The sequence below is a fragment of the Hyperolius riggenbachi genome, chromosome 10 (assembly GCF_040937935.1).
Source record: "Hyperolius riggenbachi isolate aHypRig1 chromosome 10, aHypRig1.pri, whole genome shotgun sequence".
Lineage (NCBI taxonomy): Eukaryota > Metazoa > Chordata > Amphibia > Anura > Hyperoliidae > Hyperolius > Hyperolius riggenbachi.
The window spans coordinates 132449713-132466782 of record NC_090655.1 but is presented as its reverse complement, the minus strand read 5'-3'; the positions used below and the strand labels follow the sequence as shown (position 1 = coordinate 132466782).

Here is a 17070-nt window from a genome sequence, read left to right as displayed (position 1 = left end):
GTGTCTCTACCCCTTTCCCCCTATGTGTCTCTCCCCCTCTGCTCCCTGTGTGCCTCTCCCCCTCTGTGTGCCTCTCCTTCTCTGGACGCCCTGTGTGCCTCTCCTTGTCAGCCCCCATATACTCTCCCATGCTGCTCCCTGTGTGCCTCTCCCCCTCTGCGCCTCTCCCTGTCTGTGTGCCTCTCCCCGTCTGCCCTCATGTGTCTCTCCCCTCTGCTCTCTGTGTGCCTCTCCCCCTCTGCCTCCATGTGTCTCTCCCCCTCTGCTCCCTGTGTGCCTCTCCCCCTCTGCTTCCTGTGTGGCTTTCCCCCTCTGTGTGTCTCTCCCCCTCTGCTCCCTGTGTACCTCTCCCCCTTTGTGTGTTTCCCCCTCTGCTCTCTGTGTGCCTCTCCTCCTTTGTGTGTCTCTCCCCCTCTGCCCCCATGTGTCTCTCCCCCTCTCCGTCTCTCCCCCCTCTGGCCGTGTGCATTTCCCCCTCTGTGTGTCTCTCCCCCTCTGCTCCCTGTGTGCCTCTTCCCCTTTAAGTGTCTCTCCCCCTCTGCTCCCTTTGTACCTCTCCCCCTCTGCTCCCCCCCATGTGTCTCTCCCCCTCTGCTCCCTGTGTGCCCTCTCCCCTCTGTGAGCCTCTTCCCCTCTGCCCCCATGTGTCTCTCCATCTCTGCTCCCTGTGTGCCTCTCCTCGTCTGCCCCATGTACTCTCCCCCCTCTGCTTCCTGTGTGCTTCTCCCCCTCTGCCTACATGTGTCTCTCCCCCTCTGCTCCCTGTGTGCCTCTCCCCCTCTGTGTGTCTCTCCCCCTCTGTATGCCTTTCCCCGTCTGCCCCCAGGTGTCTCTCCCCCTCTGTGTGCCTCTCCCCGTCTGGGTGTCTCTCCCCCTCTGCCTCCATGTGTCTCTCCCCCTCTACTCCCTGTGTCCCTCTCCCCCCTCTGTGTGCCTCTCCTTCTCTGCCCCCATGTGTCTCTCCCCCTCTGCTCCCTGTGTGCCTCTCCTCGTCTGCCCCATGTACTCTCCCGCTCTGCTCACTGTGTGCCAATCCCCTCTGTGTGTCTCTCCCCCTCTGCCTCCATGTGTCTCTCCCCCTCTGCTCCCTGTGTGCCTCTCCCCCCTCTGTGTGCCTCTCCCCGTCTGCCCCCCAAGTGTCTCTCCCCCTCTGCTCCCTGTGTGCCTCTCCCCCTCTGCTCCCTGTGTGCCTTTCCCCCTCTGTGTGTCTCTCCCCCTCTGCTCCCTGTGTGCCTCTCCCCCTCTGCTCCCTGTGTGCCTTTCCCCCTCAGTGTGTCTCTCCCCCTCTGCTCCCTGTGTGCCTCTCCCCCTCTGCCCCATTTGTCTATCCCCCTCTGCTCCCTGTGTGCCTCTCCCCCTTTGTGTGTTTCTCCCCCTCTGCTCCCTGTGTGCCTCTTCCTCTCTGTGTGTCTCTCCCCCTCTGCCCCATGTGTCCTCTTCCCCTCTGCTCCCTGTGTGCCTCTCCCCCTCTGCCCCATGTGTCTCTCGCCCTCTGCTCCCTGTGTGCCTCTTCCCCTTTGTGTGTCTCTCACCCCTCTGCCCCATGTGTCTATCCCCCTCTGCTCCCTGTGTGCCTCTCCCCCCTTTGTGTGTGTCCTCCCCCTCTGCCCCATGTGTCTATCCCCCTCTGCTCCCTGTGTGCCTCTCCCCCTCTGCTCCCTGTGTCCCTCTCCCCCTCTGTGTGCCTCTCCTTCTCTGCCCCCATGTGTCTCTCCCCCTCTGCTCCCTGTGTGCCTCTCCTCGTCTGCCCCCATGTACTCTCCCGCTCTGCTCCTGTGTGCCACTCCCCCTCTGTGTGTCTCTCCCCCTCTGCCTCCATGTGTCTCTCCCCCTCTGCTCCCTGTGTGCCTCTCCCCCTCTGTGTGCCTCTCCCCATCTGCCCCAAGTGTCTCTCCCTCTCTGCTCTCTGTGTGCCTCTCCCCGTCTGTGTGTCTCCCCCCTCTGCCTCCATGTGTCTCTCCCCCTCTGCTCCCTGTGTGCCTCTCCCCCCTCTGCTCCCTGTGTGCCTTTCCCAAATCAAAATCCAAAAAAGCTTTATTGGCAGGACCAATACATTTAGCATTGCCAAAGCAAAACATTAACATGGGGAGGGGAAATTGTGGGAATAAGGGAAGGATATAGGGGGTATATAGTCCATAGGTGTGTGGAGGATGTAAGAGACAGCATGGGGGACTGGGATATACAGTCCATAGGGGGGTATTGGGGGTATACAGTCCATTTGGTATCATGTTCCTCTCAGTGGTGGCAGGCTGTGACATATCGGGCAGCTATTTGCACGGTTGTTTCCTCCTCCCCCAGTAGGATGTAGAGTTTCCTCTCCTCATCTGTGGAGGTAAAATCCTGGATGTGGGCGGAGAGTCTCTGGAAGTGGGTGGTCCTTTCCCCCTCTGCTTCCTGTGTGCCTCTCCCCCTCTGCTCCCTGTGTGCCTTTCCACCTCTGTGTGTCTCTCCCCCTCTGCTCCGTGTGTTCCTCCCCCCCTCTGCCCCCATGTGTCTCTCGCCCTCTGCTCCCTGTGTGCCTCTTCCCCTCTGTGTGTCTCTCCCCCTCTGCCCCATGTGTCTATCCCCCTCTGCTCCCTGTGTGCCGCTCCCCCTTTGTGTGTGTCTCCCCCTCTGCCCCATGTGTCTATCCCCCTCTGCTCCCTGTGTGCCTCTCCCTCTCTGCTCCCTGTGTCCCTCTACCCCTCTGTGTGCCTCTCTTTCTCTGCCCCCATGTGTCTCTCCCCCTCTGCTCCCTGTGTGCCTCTCCTCGTCTGCCCCCATGTACTCTCCCGCTCTGCTCCCTGTGTGGCCACTCCCCCTCTGTGTGTCTCTCCCCCTCTGCCTCCATGTGTCCTCTCCCCCTCTGCTCCCTGTGTGCCTCTCCCCCTCTGTGTGCCCTCTCCCCGTCTGCCCCCAAGTGTCTCTCCCTCTTTGCTCTCTGTGTGCCTCTCCCCGTCTGTGTGTCTCCCCCCCTCTGCCTCCATGTGTCTCTCCCCCTCTGCTCCCTGTGTGCCTCTCCCCCTCTGCTCCCTGTGTGCCTTTCCCAAATCAAAATCCAAAAAAGCTTTATTGGCAGGACCAAATACATTTAGCATTGCCAAAGCAAAACATAAACATGGGGAGGGGGAATTATGGGAATAAGGGAAGGATATAGGGGGTATATAGTCCATAGGTGTGTGGAGGATGTAAGGGGACAGCATGGGGGACTGGGATATACAGTCAATTGGTGGGGTATTGGGGGTATACAGTCCATGTGGTATCATGTTCCTCTCAGTTGGTGGCAGGCTGTGACATATATCGGGCACCTATTTGCACGGTTGTTCCCTCCTCCCCCAGTAGGATGTAGAGTTTCCTCTCATCTGTGGAGGTAAAATCCTGGATGTGGGCGGAGAGTCTCTGGAAGTGGGTGGTCCTTTCCCCCTCTGTGTGTCTCTTCCCCTCTGCTCCCTGTGTGCCTCTCCCCCTCTGCTCCCTGTGTGCCTTTCCTCCTCTGTGTGTCTCTCCCCCTCTGCTCCGTGTGTTCCTCTCCCCCTCTGCCCCCATGTGTCTATCCCCATCTGCTCCCTGTGTGCCTCTCCCCCCTTTGTGTGTGTCTCCCCCTCTGCTCCCTGTGTGCCTCTTCCCCTTTGTGTGTCTCTCCCCTCTGCCCATGTGTCTTCCCCTCTGCTCCCTGTGTGCCTCTCCCCCTCTGTGTGCCTCCCCCCCCTCTGCCCCCATGTGTCTACTCACAGCTTTTTGCAATCCAATTCCAATCAGTTGTAGATCGCAAAACGCTAGATACATAACTAATTGAAATGCAGAAGATGCTTCCATTAGTGTGCTGCGTTTGTGACGTGATTTTTTCCAGATTGCAAATGCCGTGCACTTAGGCTCTTGTACTTTGTGTAGGCATGCAGGAAAATTGAAAAGCAATCACACTGTTATGCAATTTCTCCATGATCTGGCAATTCAAAATATTTTCCAAAGTTTTTTTCTCTCTCTTGCAAAGTGAACCGGAACCGAAGCTCGGGATCAAGATCAGATACTTACCATGAAAAGAGGGAAGCCTCAGGATCTTATTGAGGCTTCCTTTGCTTATCTGAAGCACCCCTTGCTGATGTGGAGGGGGGCTGCGCAGCTCCTCTACCTAAATCATGGCCGCACAAAAGCCGTGCAAGACCGCCTGCGCATGCACGGGCAACACGGTCGGCTATTGTACAGGAAGAGGAGCTGCAAAAATGCCTTGTCGCTAATCTTTCGGGTGGGGGGGGGGGGGGTGCGCTCAGCAACAAGGGGACATCAGAATAGCAAGGGAAGCCTCAATAGGAGCAAAAGGGAAGGTTCGAGCTAATAAAAAAGGATTTACTTATTGGGGCTCCCTCCAGCCCCTGGCAGCTGTCCTTTGCCTTCACCACTGCTCCACTCCCAGCCGGTGGCCCTGGGTCCCCTCCAGTGTAGATGCCGACCTCGCCAGGCCTCTACTGGGCCTGCACGAGCACCACTGTCAATCACGCTGATGTTGTCTGGAGTGTACTGCGCAGGCACAGTAGCCTGTGCAGAACACTCCAGATTACGACAGCGCAACTGAGAGTGTCTCTCGTACATTGCCAGTAGATGAGTGTCGGCATCTACACCGGAGGGGACACCGGGCCAGCGGCTGGGATTGGAGCTGTGATGAGGGACATATGTGCTGCTAGGGGCTGGAGGAAGCCTGGGTAAGTAGATCTTTTTTTGTTTTTAGCAAGCTTGGATCTTCCCTTTAAGGCAAGTATCTGATTTTGTACCTGAGCTTCACAAACACATAGAAAAAAAACAACAATTCCATTAATACAAAATACACTCATCACTGCCAATTGGGTGGTGGTAGGCATGACTGCACGTTTGGGTCCCTTAGATTTGCAAATCAGGCCCAAAGTGTTACATGTCAGATGAGGTGTCAATGTAAATACTCACGTATAGCGCTTTTTTCTTTCTCTTTTTGTTGTTGTAAGGCACCAAGAGCTAAACCCAGGGAGGCAGAGCATGTACATCCCTTCTCTATTACAGCAGAGCAGGGTCTGTAAAGTCCCTCTAAACAGCATTCACCTTTAGTGCAAACAGACAAGGGAAATCTGTCTCCAAACCAAAAATAAATGTTACCAAACTGTATTAATACACAACCTATAATATCATGCAGTAATATTAATAAAACACACATCCTGTTATATTACAGAATCCATTTGCACTGCGGCATATCCACGTCTTTGCCTTCTACCACAGTTCCCTGGCTTGGCCCATGGTGTGATAAACAGCTTACATTCTAGACTAGCAACTGAGCAGATGTTACTGGCATCGGCCCTCATTATACAGCCAAGTGCATGTAGTTCACTTCAAGTTCAACCTTTTATATTTCCACGGATAACTGTCACAAGCTTCTTCCCCAAACTGCATTATTAGAAATGTTGAGGAAGCCACCTGAAGCAGGCTGCTTGGTACTTTATAAGTAAGCATGAGTCATAACTGATGTGTGTTGTGTATGGGGTTTTTAGGAGTTTGTCTTATAATGGTCTGTTGTGGAAGATAACTAATGGACTATAAAACAAGCAGACTGCACTCCGTGTCTATTTCCTGATGCTTTATTTGTAGATAAATGTCAACAATAATCCATCTAGAGTACACATTGACTTATTTTTTCCTTTCAGTCCTTCGTCATTTAATAATTATGGCAGATTATTTCCCTAGCGGCAATTCCAATTGCTCTAAGAACTATGGCCTGTTCCCACTGGCAGTGCTTGTTTTACATTTTCCATCCTGTCTGATCGATACTTTTGAACGATTTTTAGTCAATACCGAAATGATCTGACATTTTGGGTGTATCAATTCACAGCAGGTGAATAGAATGTACAAGGAATTGAATGAGAAAATTGATAAGTGTGTGGCCACCTTTAGAGTTACTTCTCAAGATTAAACTCTCCTGTTAAAGAGAACCCAAGGCGGGGTTCTCATAACGAAATCCCAAAACAGATGCAGATTGTTTCCCAATTGTACAATAACAGTACTGTATTATGCGGATAGATACTGGCTTCTGGAAATCTTAGTTGCCATCAGTGCAGCCTTCAACACATGGCTTAAAGAGAACCCGAGGCGGGGTTCTCACAACGAAATCCCAAAACAGAGGCTGGGTCTGGCTATAGAGCCCAGCCTCTGTTGCTAATCAGATCACCCCTAAATCCCCCCTGCGCTCAGCGAGACCTCATAAATGACAGCCGCGCTGCCGACACGCAGCGTGTCAGCAGTGGCTGTGTTTCCCTCCGTCTCTGCTCTCCTCCAGCTCCCACCCGTGTCCCTTCCATCCCTGCTGATTGGAGGGAAGTGACGTGGGCAGTGACCGGAGCGATGCAGGAGGCGGGGGAGAGCGGAGACTGACGTTACAAAGGTAAACACAGCCGCACAGCACTGCTGTGATTTATGGGGTCTCACAGAGCGCAGGGGTATTTAGGGGGGATCTGATTAGCAACAGAGGCTGGGCTCTATAGGCAAACCCAGCCTCTGTATGTGGATTTCGTTGTGAGAACCCCGCCTCGGGTTCTCTTTAAGCCATGTGTTGAAGGCTGCACTGATGGCAACTAAGATTTCCAGAAGCCAGTATCTATCCGCATAATACAGTACTGTTATTGTACAATGGGGAAACAATCTGCACTTAAGGTGGTCATACACACCATACAATTAAAAGATCACATTTTCCCCCAATTTGATCATTTTGATCGTTTTTTTTCCCGATTTTTGGAGATGTCGAAAATTTCGACCAACTTTATCAAGAATTGTATGGTGTGTGATGGATTGTCAATTACTTGATATACAATCAATTTTTTTGGAGCTTTCAATTATTTTATTCATGAAAAATGAACATAGTACACAGGTCATATTTTTGAATTAGGTCAGGTTTTTTGTTACAATCAGCCAGAAAAATTGATTGCTATTCTTGAATTGAACAGATATTTAAAAAATTGTATGGTGTGCACCATTCAATTTTGCAAACAATTTTTATGACTGATTGTAACAACTGATTGTATGTTAAATTTTTCCCCAATCATGATTAAAATAATTGAAAGCTCAGGAAAACATTGATTGGAACTGTACATCAAGTAATTGACGATCCATCACACACCATACAATTCTTAATAAAGTTGGTCTGAAAATTTCAAAATGTCCAATGTCCAAAAATAAAAAAAAATAAAAAACAGGAAATTTCGATCGGATTTATCGATCGAAAACAAAGAAAAGCTCTCAATATTTCCTGACAACCGATCGTTTTCTATCGAATTGGTGAAAATGGGATCTTTTAATTGCATAGTGTGTGGTCACCTTTAGGTTTGGTTCACACATAAATCTGCACATTTCCTGTCCAGTACTGTCCTGTCCTGTCAGTTTTGCATCAGTTTTACCTGACTGGGCCGGAAATGTGCTGTGCACCTTTTATGTGTGACTACACCCGTAGAAAAACATACAAAACTGATACAAAACTGACAGGACTCAACCAGACTAGAAATGTACTCATTTTATGTGTGAACACAGCCATAGAAACACATGCAAAACTGATGCCAACTGTCAAAAACTGACAGGATTGGACACATTTTTATGCATGAACCAAGCCTACTGAAGTACTGAACGTTGGAAAGAAACTTATTGGAGGTGATTTTCCTAAGGCCAGGGTCACACTTAATAGAATTGCATGCTTTTTACCTACAGCACATAGTGGAAAAACACATGCGATTCTGCCAATTGTGACCCTGGCCTTTGGCAAAGTGCTGTAAACTGAATGTTTGTTCATTTCTGATTTGACAGACCCAACTCAAACTATAAACGCCTGCTTAGCTGAACTACAACAGTGGATGAGTGATAACTGGCTGAGACTAACTGCTGATAAAATTGAAGTCCTTCTGATCGGAGGGCTGCACATGACAACAAAACAACTTCAGTTGTAGTCTTCACCACTGGGAATAGCTACACAGCTCTGATCATGTGCGTAGCCTGGGAATTCTAATTGATGGGGATTTAAACTTCAGAACCCACATCTCTGCTGTGGTGAAATCATCCTATTTTCACCTGAAGAACATTGCAAAAATCAAGCACCTCATCCCCCCAGAAGATCTGCCAACCTTAGTCCATGCCTTCATTACATCCTGACTGGGCTATTCTAATGCTCTCTACTGTACATCGGCCTTCCAAAACAGGACTTGTATTGACTACAGCTAATAGAGAATACTGCTGCCAGACTGTTAACCAACCAACCTCGTCACTGCCACGTAACACTAGTATTGCACTCCCTTCACTAGCTACTTATAAGGTGGAGGATCCTATTCAAGATCGGACTACTGACATTTAGGGCCCGTTTCCACTAGTGCGGTGTAATTCCGTTGTGGAAAAAGTGAAAATGAATTTGTATGCGGATGCGAATTCATATGCATTTGTATGCGAATTTTACCGCAAAAACATATTAAAATTTGCATCTGTTTGTAAGTATGCAAATTTAACCATGTCAGTGCCTATCTGCTTTTACATAAATTTTAAGTGAAAACTTACACGAATTCGCATGAAAAATTTGCATAACGAGAACGCATGCATTTTCCTATTAATTACATTACAGGCAAATCACACACTAACTTTGCGGTGTGCAAATTCTGATGTCTCTGCTGTGCAGAAAAATCTGCACAGTGCACCGCACAGAATTTCTGACAAGTGGAAACAGGCCCATTGATTTATATTGGATATGCAAATCTGCATGCAGAAAATGCATGGAGATTCGCTCTAGAGGAAACGGGCCCTTAAATCACTACATAATCTGGGCTCTGGATACATGAAAAAAATGTTGCAGCTGCGTAGCAATACCTGCAATCTCAGATACACAGGCTCTAATAATCTAGTTGTGAGAGAACTCGGAAAAGCCGCCGCGTGTACTGACAGCAAGGCGGCTAATTCCGCGTCCAACGCGGCGGTCTGCACGCGGAAGCGTGCAGCTAGTGTGGCTGAGCCTGTTAGTTCACACAGGTTTAGGAATACGCGCGCGCGCGCTGAAAGGCAGAACTTTTATGATGGCCAAGGAGGGATCAGCTGACCAGGCCGGTCAGCTGACCTCAGAGCTGGTAACCATTGGTTGATCACTTCAGGGTGGCGCCAGAGAGCACTGCGTTATATATGGTTACTGCTGGCCACTCTCAAATTGTCTGCCGTTGCGATCACTACGTGGAAGCACTCAGACCTTAGTCAGATCCAACAGTGTGTTTGAACCAGGAGGACCTATGAATTCACACTGAGCCAGATTACTTGTATTATTATTCTGTTATGCTTTAGACTAGTTCCAGGGTGTAGAGACCACGGACATCACACCCAAGACTAGGGAACTTGTATTATCATTCTGTTATACTTCAGACTAGTTCCAGGGTGTAGAGACCACAGACCTCACACCCAAGACTAGGGAACTTGTATTATCATTCTGTTATACTTCAGACTAGTTCCAGGGTGTAGAGACCACGGACCTCACACCCAAGACTAGGGAACTTGCATTATCATTCTGTTATACTTCAGACTAGTTCCAGGGTGTAGAGACCACGGACCTCACACCCAAGACTAGGGAACTTGTATTATCATTCTGTTATACATCAGACTAGTTCCAGGGTGTAGAGACCACGGACCTCACACCCAAGACTAGGCATTATTGGATATTTGTTATGACCTGTTGCTTTCCTGACTATCCCTCTGCTTTCTGATTCGGTACCACGCATATCTGATATCACGTTGCCAAACCCTGCCTGACTTGGATACCGAATCAGCCTTCTGTCTTTGTACTTTATCTGTCTGTGTGTTGCCGACCTGGCTTGCCCGACCTCGAGAGCTATCTCTCTCCACCTAAAGAGAACCCGAGGTGGGTTTGAAGAATATTATTTGCATACAGAGGCTGGATCTGCCTAAACAGCCCAGCCTCTGTTGCGATCCCAAACCCCCCTAAGGTCCCCCTGCACTCTGTAATCCCTCATAAATCACAGCCAAGCTGCTGACAAACAGCTTGTCAGAGCTGGCTGTGTTTACCTCTATAGTGTCTGTCTGCTGCTCTCCCCGCCTCCTGCAGAACTCCGGTCCCCGCCTGCATCCCTTCCCTCCCTGCCGATTGGAGGGAAGGGACGGGGGCAGGGACCGGAGCTATGCAGGAGGTGGGGGAGCATCTGAGACTGACACTACAGATGTAAACACAGCCTCACAGCACGGCTGTGATTTATGAGGGATTGCAGAGTGCAGGGGGACCTTAGTGGGGTTTGGGATAGCAACAGAAGCTGGACTGTATAGGCATATCCAGCCTCTGTATGCAGATAACATTCTTTAAGCACACCTCGGGTTCTCTTTAAGAGATCGTCTCCAAGATCAGTCAGTGACATCCACCTTCAGGTGTCACTCACTCACTCTCTGGTCCTTCCTACCTTCAGCCTAACTCCACCCCTTGGAGAGTCTCAGGCTGCTGGAAGGTTTCTGTACCCTCCATAGCAGTATCTTCTGTACTGCTTAGGGTCACCTATTCATCAGGTGGGTTGCTCAAAGTCATACTGTTACACCAAACACTCACCATATATATATATCTAGAGGTGTCCAGAGGTTAGCGCTATATCTGTATTATTGGTGATTCTGCAGATCATCCATAATCAGGTATAGATCTGTATTCTTGGTGATACTGCAGATCACCAATAATCAGATTCTCTCTGTGTTTTGACACCGATCGTTACACTAGTCATACCCAGAGTCCACCTGGAAACTTTTGGACCTAGAGCCTTCTGTCATGCTGCTCCTACGTTATGGAACTCCTTACCTCAGCAGATCAGAACAGCTCCATCCCTGGACGTGTTTAAATCCAAACTGAAAACACACCTGTTCAGTTTAGCATTTGTAAAAATATAATTTTTGTTGTGTTAATACTTTATCCTACTACCAATTACTGCATCTGAGAGAGCCTAAGCGCTTTGAGTCCTATGGGAGAAAAGTGCTATACTGTAGAAATGTTATTGTTATTATTATTTCAAATATCATATCATGTACAGAGGAATACAAAAAAACAAAACTATACAATAAATAAATATTCTTAGTTCATGAGTTAAAAACAAAAAAGTATACATCAAGCCTGTATTATTTTCTGGCAACTGTGCTGCTAAAATTGGTCCTTTTGAATAAGAAAAACCACCGTTCATGAATTATATAGACATCTATAAACCAGAGATCTTTTGCAATTATGCAATAAAGGGAAATTGAACCTTTTCAAAAACTGTATGAGGTTTTTATTCCCAAAGATTTACGTTAATTGCATTTGATTAAAACTCTGGCAACAAGAGTGCTTTTACTTTATATTGTCTATAGTTGCACAATGAGGATTCCAAACCGTGCTCTATAAACCAGCGTGAGCTGCTGCTGAACGGCTGAGATTCTGCAGTTGGCACTGGCACATTAAGAAGAGAAAAGCTTTATGTCAAAAATATTTCCCTGGCTGGCATTTTAATGAGGAAACCCTCCTATGGGCCTGTACAATTAAAGGCAACTCTGACAATAATTAGGACTTTTTAAAATAAGGGTTAGAAGGTCAAATAAATTAGGTCTCCATAATTATGGAAGATTTCGGCATGCAAAATATCCGTTCTAATGGACTAGTATATATAATAGTGAGTCACGGTCATATTTTCCCTTTCTTGGTTGATCTTAACCATGGGATGCACAAACAAGAACTAAGTGGTTTGTAAACACTGTCTGGATTCTGATGTGATTGCCCTGTGACTACTCATTGAGAATCCTTTTTAGCGTTGGCTCAGAGAAATAAAGTGTTGATCTGAAAAATGACTTCACCTTCATTAAAGTAAGTTTAAATGAAAACGTTAGGTAAACAGTATACAATTACAGGCATTGACATTATTTAACTCCATTTAATGACTAACTCAACACGCAACGTTACAACAATTTATGCTAGCATTTAGACGTTTGGCCTAAAGAACTCAGATCTGTTTATCTATATGTAGCAAGGGAGGAAAGAAAGCAGCAGTTAGAAATTGTAAACTCAATGGGAAAACATAGTGTGTCTGCAAACAGATAAGATGGTAATATGAAAATAGCAATGCAGAAAATAAGATTAAAATGATTAAGAACAAATGATTTTCACTCAACACTGCAGACAAACTTATAGTCAAATAACAGTGCTACATGAAGTGATCAACTGAGCTTGAGGTTCCTTTTACGCTTACCGCGTTCCTAACGCACCTTATTGAAATGGCCATTAAAGGCAATAGAACGTTACACTTCCTTAGATGTGATGTACCGGAAGTGCTCTAGTATCAGTGTTCCCCGACCCTGTCCTCAAGGCCCACCAACAGTGCATGTTTTGTGGAAACGCACACAGGTAGTTAATCAGCTCTGCTGAGACACTGATTACCTCACCTGTGATTGTTTGGTTTTCTGCAAAACATGTACTGTTGGTGGGCCTTGACGACAGGGTTGGGGAGCTCTTCTCTAGTTGACACAGAAGCTGCAGTGCTTTATCACACACCGTGTGCTGCACTAGAAGCAATGTAAGTCAGTGGTTAAGTGCAAATTTGAATTGTTGGTGCATTTGCGGTGCGGTGGGCATGCACAGATTTTCTGTTTCCTTTTCAGCAGTATACACGTGGCTAAAGTGTGAGACTTTTTAAAGGCAGGTTGCCTCCAATATCCCTGTCAATGCAGTTTGCCGCCAGAGTCCAAATTACAGGCAAGGCACCCAAAGCAACTGCCTGGGGCCCAATGGTATTCAAGGGGCCTAGCCAGCAAGGCAATAATATCCCAAATACATTCCTGAAGCTTCCATGTTTTGCCACATAGCAAAAAACTATCTTGCCTGTGTCAGTTGGTGTGGTGAAAGATATTGCAACCTATTGATTTTGCAATGTGCTGCACAGCACATGGTCACCGACTGTGCATAGCTGCGCATGCGTGACTTCTTACAGGAATCTCCTCAATGATTCTTTGCAACCACCGGTGCTCTAAACGCAACCTACATTTAAACGGTTAATAATTCCATTGGGGTTAGGTTGGAGAGGTTATCAGTTGCCCATCAAGGGGGGATTGTTGTCCCTCCAGTAAGGTATTAGTTCCCTGGGGGGTGTTATTAGTTGGGGGGGGGGGGGGTTGGGTTGCCCACCAAGGGAGGCGGGTTACTAGTTCCCTGGGGAGGGGGGGGGGTTATTAGTTGCCCTTCAATGGGAGTATTAGTTCCCTCCAGGGGGGGTTATTAGTTGCCTGGCACCAGGGTCGGCGCTACCATAGAGGCAAAGGAGGCAGCTGCCCCAGGGCCCCAGAGCTTGTAGGGGCCCCCAGTGGCTACAAGAGGAAAAACAATTTTCAAATCGGCCTTATAGTTTTTGAGAAAATCGATTTTAAAGTTTCAAAGGAAAAAAAATACACATTTAAAAACCTGCTGAATTTAATGGTTAATAGCAAATCCACCTTAAATGCTAGAAACCCTAAATTTGCAGGATATGTTAAGGAGATCATTAGGAATAAGAGGAAAAAACTATTTTTCAAAAAGACCTTATAGTTTTTGAGAAAATCGATTTTAAAGTTTCGAAGGAAAAAAAGTATACTTTTAAATGTGGTAAATGTCACTTTTAGTAGCAAACCTAACGGTAGTGTAATTTTACATGCATCAAACGAAAGCGCAATAAATTTCCTGACGGGGTTTCCAGGGGGTCTATACGCAGCCGCAGCGCTTTGGCCAGGGATCGCTATACAGCCACAATATGGCTGCATGAAGGTCCCTGGCATTTTTTCCTATTTTCCCAATTTTTTTTTTATGTTTAGAGTGTGGGAATTAAAAAAAAAAACAAAAAAATTATGTGGGGTCCCCCCTCCTGAAACTTTTTAACCCCTTGTCCCCCATGCAGGCTGGGATAACCAGAATGTGGGGCTCCGACCGATTGGGACTTCACACCCTGACTATACCAGCTGCAAAAAAGGTCCCCTAATGCCGATTTTTGTTCTGGGGTATATGTTGGGGTGGCCCCCCCAGGTTTATTTTGCCCTGGGGCCCCATTGTTGCTTAAACCGGCCCTGCCTGGCAGAGGAGGGTTCTGTGTGTGAATAGGGTAAGGTTGGGTTGCATTTTCTGATAGTAATAGGTTTGAGTCAATGCTTAGGCATACCTCCCAACTTTTTGAGATGAGAAAGAGGGACACTTAAGCCACACCCCTTGCCATGCCCCTATTCACGCCCCGTCACTACCCTAGTCACGCATACCATAAAGATTTCATAAGAAAAATATGTTTTTTTATCTCAAACTACACTGGCCCTTTCTAACCTGGTTAATTTCCCTTCATATTAACATTTTAAAATTAAGTAATATATCAATTTAAAGGATGGGAATAAAGTTTAGAGTCAATCAAATACATTTTCTAGTAGAGAAATATATATATTTACATAGAAAGAGGGACAAAGTCCTCAAAGAGGGACAAATGAGGAGGAAACAGGGACAGAGGGACAGAGCTCCCAAAGAGGGACTGTCCCTCCGAAAGAGGGACAGTTGGGAGCTATGGCTTAGGTTGCTCTTCCTGATACCTATAAACTTAGAGAAAAGATCTCTAATCTCACCTCTAATCTCCCCCGCAGTCACACTTCACAGAGTCCGGTGTACATCGTCGGCTGGAGTGACGTCACGCACAGGAGCCAGCCACTGCCTGCACCGCTAGTGTAGTGCTCCGGGATGTCAGCCTGAGGAGAGGAGATTGCTATCTCACGCTGCACAGAAGACACACAGCTCGGCTACAAATGTCAGTCTCTGTATGTGTGACCTGAACGGCTGACCATGTGTGTGGCGAGGTACTTGCAATGGCTGGGCTGCCTCCCCTCTCCCATCAGAAAGAGAAGGCAGAGAGGAGTCTGAGTTGTGAGATGACCTGAGGTGTTGTGCTTGCTGCTACTGTCAGTGAAACGACACCCCAGCTTATAAGTATGGTGAACAGGGTGGTGGTCTTTTTTTTGTCATGGGGAGCTGCCAAGACCAGGAAACCCACATACACTTGAAAACATGTCACAAGAAATCTTAAATAAAATGTGTAAGAAATAAATAAACCCTCCTAGCGGATACTTACCTCTGGAGGGGGAAGCCAATCGATTCTGGGATGCAGCACTGGAATCCCCTGAACTGGGGAGGTAAATAAGGTGCAGTGGCAGCTTGCCGACCGGGCTCAGGTGGAAATAGCCTAGCCGAATCGGGTCCGCTCTACTGCACATACGCCAGTCACCTTCACAGTACAGCGGACCCGATCGGGCTCAGCTATTTCCACCTGAGCCCAATCAGAAAGACGATACTGTGCTGGAGCCTGGGAAGGTAAATATTGGAGGTGCTACTGCGCCTGTGCCACAGCTGTGGTTTAGGGGGCTTCCAGCACTGGATTGCTGGGACGGGAATCCTCATTAGGATCTAGACGAGGCTTTACCCTCCCAAGGTATTACCCAGGGGGTTTTCTTTTGACGGGTTCCTTCTAAATGTAAAAAAAAAAATAGTTGAGATAAAGGATACCCGAGGTGATATGATGAGATAGACATGTGTATGTACAGTGCCTAGCACACAAATAACTATGCTGTGTTCATGTATTCTTTCTCTGCCTGAAAGAGGTATGTAAGTGGCAGCTCCTGTCAGGACTGGGTCAGACTACAGTGTGACCCTCACTGATAAGAAATTCCAACTATAAAACACTTTCCTAGCAGAAAATGACTTCTGAGAGCAGGAAAGAGATGTAAAAACTTTAAAAGTAGAGTTAAATATAAAATAAAACTGTGGAATATCTTAAAAAGTCATTTTTAGGAGGAGGAGGATAGATACAATTGTTTATTTCATTAGTTAATTTTCACCTTAGGTGTCCTTTAAACAGGACAGGTTCTAGCTACAATGTGGTCCTGGGGCAAAAGTAACTTGGGGGGGGGGGGCTCTAGCACAGCCCCACAGCACAGCAAATTGACCACCCTGGAAACCCAAGTTGGCTGCCAGGCCCCATCCTACCCATCCCTAAGTCACACAATATTATTAGGTGTCCATCATATGTCCACAAAAGCAATGGTAGGGTCCCTATTATTTTCCTTCTCTTTAAAGAGAGTCTGAAGCCATAATAAAAATGGCTTTTTTGCTTATATAAAGCAGGGGCATGTGTGCCCCTGCTAAAACGCCGCTATCCCACGGCTGAACGAGGGTCCTTTCACCTCCAAAGCCCTCCCTGCAAAATCACGACCAACTTGGTCGTAGATTTTGCTACCCCTGTGCGCTTCCGTGTGAGGCAAGGCTATGAGCTGCAGCCATGCCTCACACGCGTCTATCAGCGGCTGATCTCCGCCTCTCCCCTGCCCCTCTTAGTGAAGGAAGACTGAGAGGGGCAGGGGAGAGGCGGAGATCCGCCGCTGACAGACACGTGTGAGGCAGGGCTGCAGCTCATAGCCCCGCCTCACACGGAAGCGCTCCCCGGGCAGCACAGGGGGGGATTTGGAGGGGAAAGGACCCTCGTTTAGCCGCGGGATAGCGGCGTTTTAGCAGGGGCACACCTGCCCCTGCTATATATAAGGAAAAAAGCCATTTTAATTATGGCTTCAGACTCTCTTTAACCCTACAAATGTAAAGTATACGCATAGCAGTCTTAGCTAATCCAGACTGAACATAGGAGGCAGCACTGTGCTCTATGCTCTGCACTTCTTTCGTCATCATTCCCTGCAGGCATGAATATGCTCACCATAGCTGGAGAGGGGAGGGAGAGACACCTTGTGGGGCCCTACACGCTCTGGGGCCCTGGGGAAATTGCCCCCTTTGCCTCTATGGAAGTGCCAGCCCTGCCTTTAAATCAGTTTTTTTCCAGCTTACTGGAGTCTATTAAGTCCCTCTCTGTCCCCTACTAAACCCGGCCTGGAACCCTCTCGATCAGGCTCTCTTGGCAGGGAGCATTCTGCACATGCACAGTTGCAAGTTTTACATACCGAGCATGCACAGAACATTGCTGGCCATGAGAGAGCAGCTGAGGTGACAGCGGCACAATGCAGTGAACTGGGAGGACAGCGAAGGACCTGTAGGACTACAAGGGGCTGAAAAAA

At 47.9% G+C, this 17070-nt stretch overlaps 2 protein-coding genes across 6 annotated transcripts in view; one reads left to right on the top strand and one right to left on the bottom strand.

The window, feature by feature from the left end:
• LOC137536104 (collagen alpha-1(XIII) chain-like) overlaps positions 1-17070 on the bottom strand; it is a 523068-nt gene that overhangs the window by 323586 nt on the left and 182412 nt on the right. The window contains exon 1 of one of the 2 annotated variants that reach the window (XM_068258150.1): positions 14587-14636. The exons of the other annotated variant lie outside the window; for it this stretch is intronic. The gene's annotated coding sequence lies outside the window, so the exon portion shown is untranslated. Of the gene's footprint in view, positions 1-14586; positions 14637-17070 lie in introns of those variants that run through there. 2 annotated transcript variants of the gene reach the window in all.
• Positions 14690-17070, top strand: part of LOC137536102 (cGMP-dependent protein kinase 2-like) — an 843621-nt gene continuing 841240 nt past the window's right edge. For 3 of the 4 annotated variants that reach the window (XM_068258141.1, XM_068258140.1, XM_068258138.1), the window contains exon 1: positions 14695-14814. The gene's annotated coding sequence lies outside the window, so the exon portion shown is untranslated. Of the gene's footprint in view, positions 14815-17070 lie in introns of all 4 variants that reach the window. The other variant, XM_068258139.1, reaches the window with a different exon arrangement.